This window comes from Sinocyclocheilus anshuiensis, unplaced genomic scaffold (genome assembly GCF_001515605.1).
Source record: "Sinocyclocheilus anshuiensis isolate Anshui unplaced genomic scaffold, SAMN03320099.WGS_v1.1 scaffold2886, whole genome shotgun sequence".
Classification (NCBI taxonomy): Eukaryota; Metazoa; Chordata; class Actinopteri; order Cypriniformes; family Cyprinidae; genus Sinocyclocheilus; species Sinocyclocheilus anshuiensis.
Window position 1 is genome coordinate 1 of NW_015547759.1, and position 10,716 is coordinate 10,716.

At 37.6% G+C, this 10,716-nt stretch overlaps 1 pseudogene; it reads right to left on the reverse strand.

The window, feature by feature from the left end:
• Positions 1 to 4,889: 4,889 nt before the first annotated feature.
• LOC107704503 (interferon-induced very large GTPase 1-like) lies at positions 4,890 to 9,062 on the reverse strand (annotated as a pseudogene).
• Between the last annotated feature and the right edge of the window lie 1,654 nt (positions 9,063 to 10,716).

Consider the following 10,716-nt stretch of genomic DNA (forward strand, 5'->3'; position numbering starts at 1 on the left):
AAAGGAAAAATTGAAATCGCATCATATGACCCCTTTAAAATACCAATTACACAGTACATTTTAAACACATCCTAAACACAAAAACTGATTCACAGTCATTTATTTTATATTTTTATAATATAATTTTAATAACAGAAGTACAGAACATAACATAAGTGTTCTGTAAATGCTAAATGAGTGAATAAATGCACAATAATTGATACTTTTAGTATGTCTCGCCAGTCTTTCTCACTCACAGTCTGTCAGGAAAAAGGAGAGAAAAAAAGAAAATTATACCATAATTAGCAGAGGTGGAACTAAGTCATTGTTTTGCAAGTCACAAGTAAGTCTCGAGTCTTTGCATTTAAAGTCTTGAGTCAAGTCCCGAGTCAAGACAGGCACGTCCATGTCGAGTTGCTATGTGCACTATATGGAAGTCGTGGCCTAATGGTTAGAGAGTCGGACTCGTAACCCAAAGGTTGTGGGTTCGAGTTTCAGGTCTGGCAGGAATTGTAGGTGGGGGGAGTGAATGTACAGCGCTCTCTTCCACCTTCAATACCACGACTGAGGTGGCCTTGAGCAAGGCACCGAACCCCCAACTGATCCCTGGGCGTCGCAGCATAAATGGCTGCCCACTGCTCTGTGTGTGTGTTCACTGCTGTTTGTGTGCACTTAGGATGGGATAAATGCAGAGCACTAATTCCTAGTATGGGTAACCATACTTGGCCACATGTCACGTCACTTTAATCTTCAGGCAGGATCAGCCAAATCTGCGTCTCCAGTATTTGGATAAAGGATGGGGCCTATGCCAAAATTATTTTTCTAACTATTCACTAATTATTGTAACTCACTCACCACCATCCGTTAACACTTTACTGATTAAATATCATGTAAATGTTTACCTTCTCTCTGATAGAAATTAAAGTGAGTGCCTGGTGAAGAGGGAGAAAAATTGAGTAGGGATATTTTAGTTACATACAATGCTCATTTGGTGAAAGAAACACTTCTTCAAATGATATTTTAATGGATCATTATTGCCGCTTGCCCAAACAAAAGAAGTGAGAATTATGTCACAGCGATCACGGTGATGATGAGGCAAGCACCAGTGATCGCGGCCACGCCTCTCGTTTCTCCTGCTCTGCTGGGCAGCGATCAAACGGACAGGGCAGCGCTGTCACGAGTGGACATGGTCACTACACGAATCATGTCATTGTTTTGTTTTTTTTCTTATCTCGATCTGTTTTTTTTTGTAAGTAATGCTATTACTCCATTAATTTATACTAGCCTAGGCTTTATATGCAGCCAGCGCTCCCTGAATGCAGTCTCTGGCTTATTGCCAGTCAAGCGCAAGCACGCGTCTAGAATGATAACGACTTTGATCTGATCATAAAGTCTTTCCGAGTCACAGGGCTCAAGTCCAAGTCAAGTCTCGAGTCCTTGCTGTCAAAGTCTAAGTCGAGTCGCAAGTCTTCTTTAATTATGTCGAGTCGAGTCACAAGTGATCACATTTGGGACTCGAATCCGAGTCAAGTCCAAGTCATGCAACTCGAGTCCACACCCCTGCTGATTTCCGCATCTGGATATTATTATGAGGTCAGAGATCACATATGGATATTATTATGATGTCAAAAAGTCAAAGTCATTAATCATATTGACGTTTGCTCGCTGGTACTGAGTGACTACTGGGCTAAATTGTTTCTTTAACAATTTCTACAGACAAGAAGAGAAAGGACCAAGCCTCTGCTTCTACAATCTCTTTATGAATTAACCAAATTGTTTCTAAACAATTCCTTCATACTCCAATGAAAGGACCAAATCATGTACTATATATATATATGGCTCCTTCAGTCTCATGAGAACGGACTAAACCTCTTTCTTAAATGATTCTTACAGACTCAAGAGAACAGGGCCAAGCTATAAACCTTATTTCTATAGCTACTACAGTCTCAGGAGAATTAACTCACGAGAAAGGCCCAAGCCTAAAATTACCAACAGTACTACACTCTATATGTCGCTACACTACAAATTTTTACTGGTCTACTTATTTTTCTTCTGAAGTAAGTTCTTTAAGAGAGCTGATAAGTTTCACTCACCAAATTAGGATCTTTGAGACAGGATCCAGTTGATTCAAATAAATTGTGTCCACGCACTCAGTCTGTTGATCTTTAGTTGAAGCTGTAGAATCTCCCAGATTCTTCTGTCCACTTCTTCTTGTTGCAGTGATGTTGGTGAGATATCTTATCTGTCTCTCCTGGCTAGCTTTGCCAAGATTTTGCTGTATTTGGCTGAGCAAAGGTTTGGGTGGATCGCCAATTTATTAGATTTCTGTAATACATAAAAATAAGTATGCTTGACCAGAGTTCTTGTGGGGAGAAGAATTTATTGAAGGTATTAGTGTAGCAGGTCTTCAACAGCGACGTCAGCATGTTAGCCTTCAATATATCTTAACGCTTGTAAGAATCTCAGCTCCTCCCAGAGTTCTGTCTGTGAGAAAGAACTTTATACCTGGTAACAAATGGCCTTCAAACAATAGACTGATACCATTAGGACCTCCTACTGGAGAACTAACAATGGACAGGATAGAAGGGATATCCTGTTTACTGATAATTTGAGCCATTTGGTTCACACCTTTACAGAAGCATATGATGATTACATCAGGGGGACAATCAAAATGTAACACACCAGACGTTTAGGGTAATTACATCAGGAAAGAGTCACAAGGTGACATATCAGATATTGATTACACAAGAAAGAACTATACTCAAATACACAAAATCCTTCAGTATACACTTAATTAAGAAGTAATATAGTATTAGGCTATATAAATATGCAGTGGCATATATTTATTTATTTGTATTTATTTATTTATTTTTGTGATCATCCTATTTTAATGATGGACCTGGATACAATGTTGCATCCTGTTATCTTTCATCAGTCTTCACCTTTTCATCACCAACATAATTTTCTCTATCCCACCACACTCTTATTTTTAAGATGTCTATAGTTTTGCAGCTGAATAAAAAAATGTGCAGAAAAGAAATGTATACAGTTTATTTTGGTTATATTATATATATTTATTTGCATTACATTACACATCAAAAATATTCACACAAGTAAATTTGTAGAGACATGGCACACAAAGATTTACAGGTCATGTTATTTTCAAGAATGTAAAGGATTTTTGCTTTTTTTTTTAGTTAAATTACTTTTAAGTATATGAAGAATGATAAAACGCATAATAATTCAAGAGATGTAACCCTATTAAACTGTTTTTTTTTCCAGTGATATCCTATTAATAAACACTCAGTATACACTAAACACATAAAATATTGTTTTAATTATAATGTCATCATATACTTGAATGCATAACTCAAAATTTCAATCATCACTGCCTGTATTTATCTCTATTAGTTCATTACAAAAATACAGTATTTTTTTATTTTATTTATTATTATTATTGTTTCGTTTATTTTAGAAACTCATTTCAACATGTGAATCCGATACTTACAGTAAAATAAACGTATTTAATTTGTGCAGTTAATTGTATTGAAAAAAAAAAATGCTTCCTGTTTTGAGTATTTTCTAAATTCATCTGGAATCTCACCACTCCCCTCAAATGTTTTATTGTAGTATTTTTCTAGTTGTTTCTGAAATCTGCACATAAACCACTTCCAGTAGGGCAGATCAGCGAGATCAGGGGTGATGCTCCAGTCTGCATAAACTCCTCCTGCTCTTCTGTATTCTCTCCAAGGGACTGCGTCAACAGAGTCTTTATGATACAAATATTGACTTCTGCTTACTACTGCTGATGTGCAGATGGTAGTTTGTTGTTTCTCTGTAAACCACCAATTCCGTATATTATTACAATGAAATTGAACACTGTGATGTGTTGGATTTCTATGGTGTTTGTGCAGATGGCTCCACAGAATGGACACTGAACCCAACATGACTGACAGAAGTGGTCAATCAAAAGCTCATTTGGCCTGAATTTATAGTCCAGATTTACTAGAAAATCTTTGTGTTGCATTTACTGCTGACGTCAGATTTTTGTCTCTGCCCTCCTTTCAGTGCTCTACACTTTCTTTGATTGGTTGGGTGTCTGTAATGATCTTCACACTAAGTTCCCAAAACACTTTCTTCCGTGTTTCTTCATCATTTGCTTTGTCTTTCAGTTTTAAGGCAAGCTATTTGCTCTTTTCATAGAAAGTGTTTTCATGATTTGTTCTCTGAGCCTCTGTTGCTTCAGGTTTTGCTGCTTAAGAATCTTCTTCATTGTTTCTCTCTTTTTGATGCCCTTGAATTTTTATCTAAAACGGTTTCATGGAAACTTTCAAGGACTAGAATATAAAATGCCTTGGTTGCCTTACGGTTCTCTCAATATTATTTCTCAAAAAGACTGCCATGTTACTTTTAGGTAATAATTGTGATTTGAGGATTTCATGACGTCAGCATTTGTAGTGATCCCACTCTTCAGTAATTTTCACAAAATGTGGTCCAATTCACTCACTGTTTGGCCTGCTTGGCCACAAAAACATATTTGTTTGTAACAAGATCTTGCTTAGCGTTAGAAATGATATTTTTCTCTTGAAAGTGTAGTAATAATCTAAACTATTAATTACATGTTCTTTTGTGTATTTTGTCCAATATTCTGGAATCTCTCCTTTACCCTGAAATGATTTTCCATAGTATTTCTCCAGATCTCTCTGGAATCTGCACACAAACCACTTCCAGTACGGTAGGTCAGAGAGATCAGGGGTGATGCTCCACTTTGCATAAACTCCTCCTGCTCTTCTGTATTCTGTATATGGGAACCACTGTCCTGATGATTTAAAAGATTTTTTACTCACTACTACAGATGAACAAAAATCTATACCAAAATGCTTTGTATCATCATAATAGTATCCATTTACTCCATCTAATCTGTGGAAAGGAACACTGTGATCTCCATCATGGTTTTCTATGGTGTTTGTGCAGATGGCTCCACAAAATGGACACTGAACCCAACAGCACTGACAGAAGTGATCAATCAGAAGCTCATCTGGCCTGAACTTGGGGTCCAGTTTTTCAGTTTTCAACTCACTGCTGATATCAGACATTATATCAGGAAGTTCTTTTCTTATCACATCTTCTAGGAGTTTGAAATCATCAACATCATCATGTTTGACTCCACTGAGGTCTTTTTCAGAGAAGATCAGCTCATCTGAGAGCTGCTGTGTGAAACTCTTCAACCACAAACCAGCATCTCCACTGTTGACTTGAACATGTTCAATGGATTCATGAGCTGCTTTTGCAATAGTCTGATGAAGCAGTTCAATGTTTTCCTTCAATTTTGGCAAAATATTGTGACTAAAGGTATCAGTGATGTACCGACTGACTTCATCGCTGATGAAATCCTTGACGTGATCTCTGGGATAATTAATGTAATCCATGTATGCAGAAAAATTCTCATTTTCAGCCAGAAACTTCAGGATGTGTTTCTCCAGATTTGATCTGTTTCCATTCAGTGATTCACAGTTTGATCTCATTTCATCTGTCAGATCTCTGGCAGTCTTCTTGTAGACACTCTGCTCAACTGCTTCTTTCAGTTTCTGACAGATGATCTCACCAAAAATGGCAGTTGATGTTGCTCCACGGCAGTATTTCTGGAAAATACTATAGTACTCTTCTCTCTTCTTCTGCAAATATATTACAGGATCATTGGAGTCTCTGAACAGTTTGTGTTGGTCAGTGATCTTCTTATTTGCTCTCTTACAGATGGAAAGCACCAAATCCATGAAGAATTCATTCTTGAACTTATAATGCACTGGTCCTTCCTGATGTTCTATTAATCTTGCTGTGATGTAACCTGTGATTTGTTGAATGTAGCTGATGTTGTAGCCCATCTTTGAAATGTTAAATGACTGAATCATTGTGTCTGTCTGCTGAGCAACATCTGTGACTAATGATCTTATTTGAGCTTCATCCTCTTTAGAGAGAGTTTGACGAAAAATCTCTTGAGCTGATCTGTAGACATTAGTAAAAGCTCCTGCAATTCCACTGGATTTCTTTAATTTTACATAATCAGAATAACTTGAAACAGAGAAAATATCCCTGTTATGCTTTCTGTGGTCTATAGGAGCACTTTTATAGATGTCCCTGAGGATCTCTTTCACGTCTCTCAGTACATCAATGTCTTTGATTGGTTGAGTGTCTGAGATGATCTTATTCATACTCTGTTCCCAAAACAAATCAAACTCTTTCTTCAGTGTTTCTTCATCATTTGCTTTATCTTTGAGATTTAAGGCGAGTTCTTTGCTCTTTTCAATGAGAGCGTTTTCATGGTTTGTCCTCTGAGCATCAATCTCTGTCTTCAGGTCTCGCTGCTGAAGAATATTATTTAGTTTTCTCTTAGTTTCTCTCACAATGTTTTCCTGAAGCTCATTTATTTTGATTTCAAATGATGTTTTCCAGTTAATTAGTATATCTTTATCAGTGTCTTTTTCAAAGAATTCTGACATTGACTTTTTCACTTCTTCACTTGTCTCCTTCAGTTCTCTTTGAAGATCAGATTTCTCAACCTCATGAATTGCTCTATTTTCTATATTGTTGTGTAATTTGTTATCAATGTTCATCATGGCACTACGAAGACTCCAGGACCATTTGCTGTATTCGGTCTCCAGTTTCCTGTAGGCTGCAACCTCTAGAGAATTTCTGAAGCTGAAGACAAATTGTTCATTCAGTAAAGCTTCCCAGAGATCTTTAATACGATCTTTTAGGTCTCTCAGCATCATTCCATGTGATTTTGATGCATGCATTTCAATAGTTTTCTTTAGTTGTTGAATGTTTTCACAGTATTTTGGGTTTGGTGGTCCCATTGGTGGGCTGCCCTCCCAGAGCTGAGAGAAATACTTCACATCATTCTCTATATCAAATGCAATGACATCACTGAAACATTCTTCGTCACAGTCTTCCTCTTCAGCTGCGAGTTTTGTCATCTCATCCAGTTTCTCCTGCAGTCGTCTCCTTCCCTCCATGTTTTTCTCTCCAGCTGTGATGTCTGAAACGTTCTGATGCACAAACACACAGCTGGGATTCAGTCTGACCTTCTTCATCCTCATGAAGGCCTGAACAACAATCTGAAGAATGTCCTGCATCTCAGATGGGTTTTCTCCAAAGATATTGATCAAAGTCATATTTCCAAGACCAACAACAAATGTGGCCAATTCATTGTCATGATGTCTTGTTGATGTTCCGGCCAGTTCTAGAGCACGAAGACCCTCAGTATCAACAACCAGAATATAGTCAAAGTTCATCTGTGTTTTCATCTCATCTGACACTTTGACCAGCTGCATGAAAGCTCCTCTGGTGCACCGGCCAGCACTGACGGCAAACTCAAGTCCAAACATAGCATTCAGCATTGTGGATTTTCCAGAGCTCTGAATCCCTAAAACTGACAGCACAAAGACTCTCTGGTCTCCCAGTTTCTGGACGAGTTGATCTAGAACAGCAGAGATCCAGATCACAGGAACATGAGCAGCATCTCCATCCATCAGCTCCAGTGGAAATCCAGAGATCATCATCTCTGCTGCAAGACTCGGGAGAGAAGAGAAGTGAACCTGCAGGTGTTTCTTGTTCTTCTTCACAGATGAACATGATTCATAGATCTGACTGATCTCCCTCATGATGTGCTCCACACCAAAGACTGCAGCTTGAAGATCCTCGGATATTCTCTCTGGCTGCGGCTTGAAGATCCTCAGATATTCTCCCAAGTTCAGTTTGTACAGCTTTAAGTTGTTCAGATTTATCATGTTTCTCTTTCAGTTTTACAACTGCTGCCCACTTTTCTTCATACTTAAGATGTAGATCCGAAATGTCAGTTGAGGTGTATTCATCCAAGAGGATTGCAAGCCATTTGAGGAAAAAAAACTTTTCATGTTCAGCATCTGGGTTCATTTCTTTACTAAAGAGCTTCATAAACTGGCTGATGTCAGATTCATGCTGTTGTTGACGGATTTTCTTCATCTCTGTTTGTTTTCTACTGATGTCAATTTCGGTCTCATCTGCTCGAGGTCGATGTAGTTCTTTGTTCTTCTGACTCCACTGATGCCACAGTTTCCCCTGATGAGACAGAAACCATTCTTTGATACTCTGATGTCTGAGTGTTTGGACACATCTGCAAGTCTGAAAGTGGAAGATGACTCTGAAAGACAATCATTTATAGCTCTTCTGAGTTCTTCAGACACATCTGACTGATTTCTGTTTTTCAGACCAATCTTGTATTTTCCTTTCTGTATCAAAGTGAGAACAGATTCATCCTCAGTAAAAATACAAATGAGTGTCTTTCTATTTTTGAACAGGTTTTGGATTGTTTTTGTGCTTTTGTCATCCCTCTTAAGTTGTGGTAGAAGAACAACATTGACTGAGCTCATTTCAGTGAGGATCTGCAGCTGTTTCTCATGGTCTCCTGCATCACCATGTAGATTACAGAACGCAACACAGTCAGTGAATTTATCATCATATGATCCAGAGGAGCAGTACCAGGCGATCTCCACCACTCCATCCATCAGGACTCTGGTTCTGCTGCTGCCTGGGCAGTTCCTGTGGAAGAACGTGTTGTGTTTCTCATTGATCAGACTGCTCATCAGCTGAGACTTGGATGAGGTCACAGAGCCAAACCTGAAGAAAAACACCATTGGAGTTTCTGCCTTGTAGATCGGCTGGGTTTTACTGATGATCTCATTGTTGGTGTTTCTCTTCTTCCAGCTCTTGTTGATTTGTCTGAATGTCCAGAGAGGAAACTCAATCTGTTGTGTGAATGGATCAGGAACAAGCAGAGGCAGAGCGTACTGACACTGAGACAGTTTAGTCACTATCAGCTGCTTCAGGAAACCATCAGCACAGTGAAACACGGCCATCTGAACATCCATCGGATGAATAGGATCAATTTTGCATATTTCTTTGTTAGACATAGACATTAATTCAAAAAAAGTATCTTCAGAATCCACTTCATTTTCATAGTTCACAGATCCCTGAGCATAATCTTCCTCATTGTTCTCTTTAGTTTTAATGTATCTTGCTCTATAGTCCATTATCAGTATTTTTTGTATGAACGTCTGAGTCAGCTCTTCTTCAGCACAAGACTCATGGCACTGTATTGAATGGGCAGTTAACTGAAGAAAATCTAGAGGTCTTAGTTTATGCTGAAGTTTGTCGATATGAAGTCTGTGTAGAAGTGTATCTGAGCTTGTATCTTTGAGCTCTTCTTTTTGTTCATGTTGATCTGTTTTTTCTCTGCATGTTCTTAGGTCTTTTGCAGTTCCCTGTGGGGAAAAAAAAAATTAAATATTAAAAGTATATTAAAAGTAAAATTATGTAATTCACGAGCTCAATACATCCTTTATTAAACTGCTTTGTCGATTTAAAGCATCCTAACGGAAGTGTCGAAATGCTGAATCAATTCATTCACTTCTAACAGTGCTTAAAGGGAGCAACGTCATACACATAGAGGGCAGAGCGACACGTTATTTAAAGGGGAAGTTCACGTGTCAATGAGTAACAAAAAATACTGTAAATAACTGCATTCTGATTACTTGTATGCCACTGATCAGGCTTTTATATTTGACCGATGCTAGCAAAATGAGTTACAATGAGCACATTTTTGTTGTAATCGGACGAAAAATGACTGAGCTACACCTGTTTGAAGTCGATGGAGTCAGCAAAGTAAATTTAAAGAAAAACTGATTTCTGAAGGTTCCAAAGCAAAAGCGCCAGCAACATTTAATCTTTTCCCCCACTTCTTTTCTTAATAATCATTACTAGATTAATATTAGCTATTTTTAGATGTATCTTTATTGTTATAAATAATAACTGATGCAAAAAATAACAAATATAACAAAGAAAAAAGTGTATAGTGTAATACTTTTTCATTTTAGGCTACATCTAAACATAAGCATTCAAGTAAGAAAGACAAATAGTAAACTGTAAAAATCACTTAAGTGTATTCATTACAAATAAATTGATTATTAAAGCTACAAAAACAGTTCAATCAGGGGCAGTGAGTGATTCCCTCTTTCCTTTTATCGGGTGATTAACATTAATGCGACAGACGGCCTGTATTAACATAGGATAAGTAACATCATATTAGATCCGTGCATTAAACTATGTTTTTCCCCAACAGTTTCCCAATTGTTCACTTAAGATATAACAGATTATATTTGTGTGAATACTTAAATATATTTAACCTACTGTAAACCTGTGTCTAGCCTATGTGTATCGGAATATAGCACCGTCGGTGTCGTCTTCATGCATGCGCTTCGGAAGACAGTCAGTGTGAGGAAGCGAATAGAGAAAAGGTACTCCTCTCAGAAAACGTACAAATAAAGATACTTTTAGATGTTTAATTTCTATTGGGAGCATTGGGACCGCTAGACGAGGACTTAATTAACTAATTTTTGTGAAAACCTCAAATTGATATTTAGCAAAAATAAATAGCTGTTGCTATTTAAGATTTGAGTTAATCAGTTTTATGTTATTTTGATTTGGATGGGGGCACCAATAGGGATTTTGCCTAGGGCATCAACATGGCTAGAAACGGCCCTGCATTGATTCATCTAATGATTATTAGAATGATTAATTGACTAATCTGCAGCTAGTTCGCAGGTTAATCAGTCAGCTTTGATCGATTATTCAGCTTTTGCAATTAGTTAAAATATTAAGTTATACACATTCTAACTAATACATAAAACAAGGTTATCACTT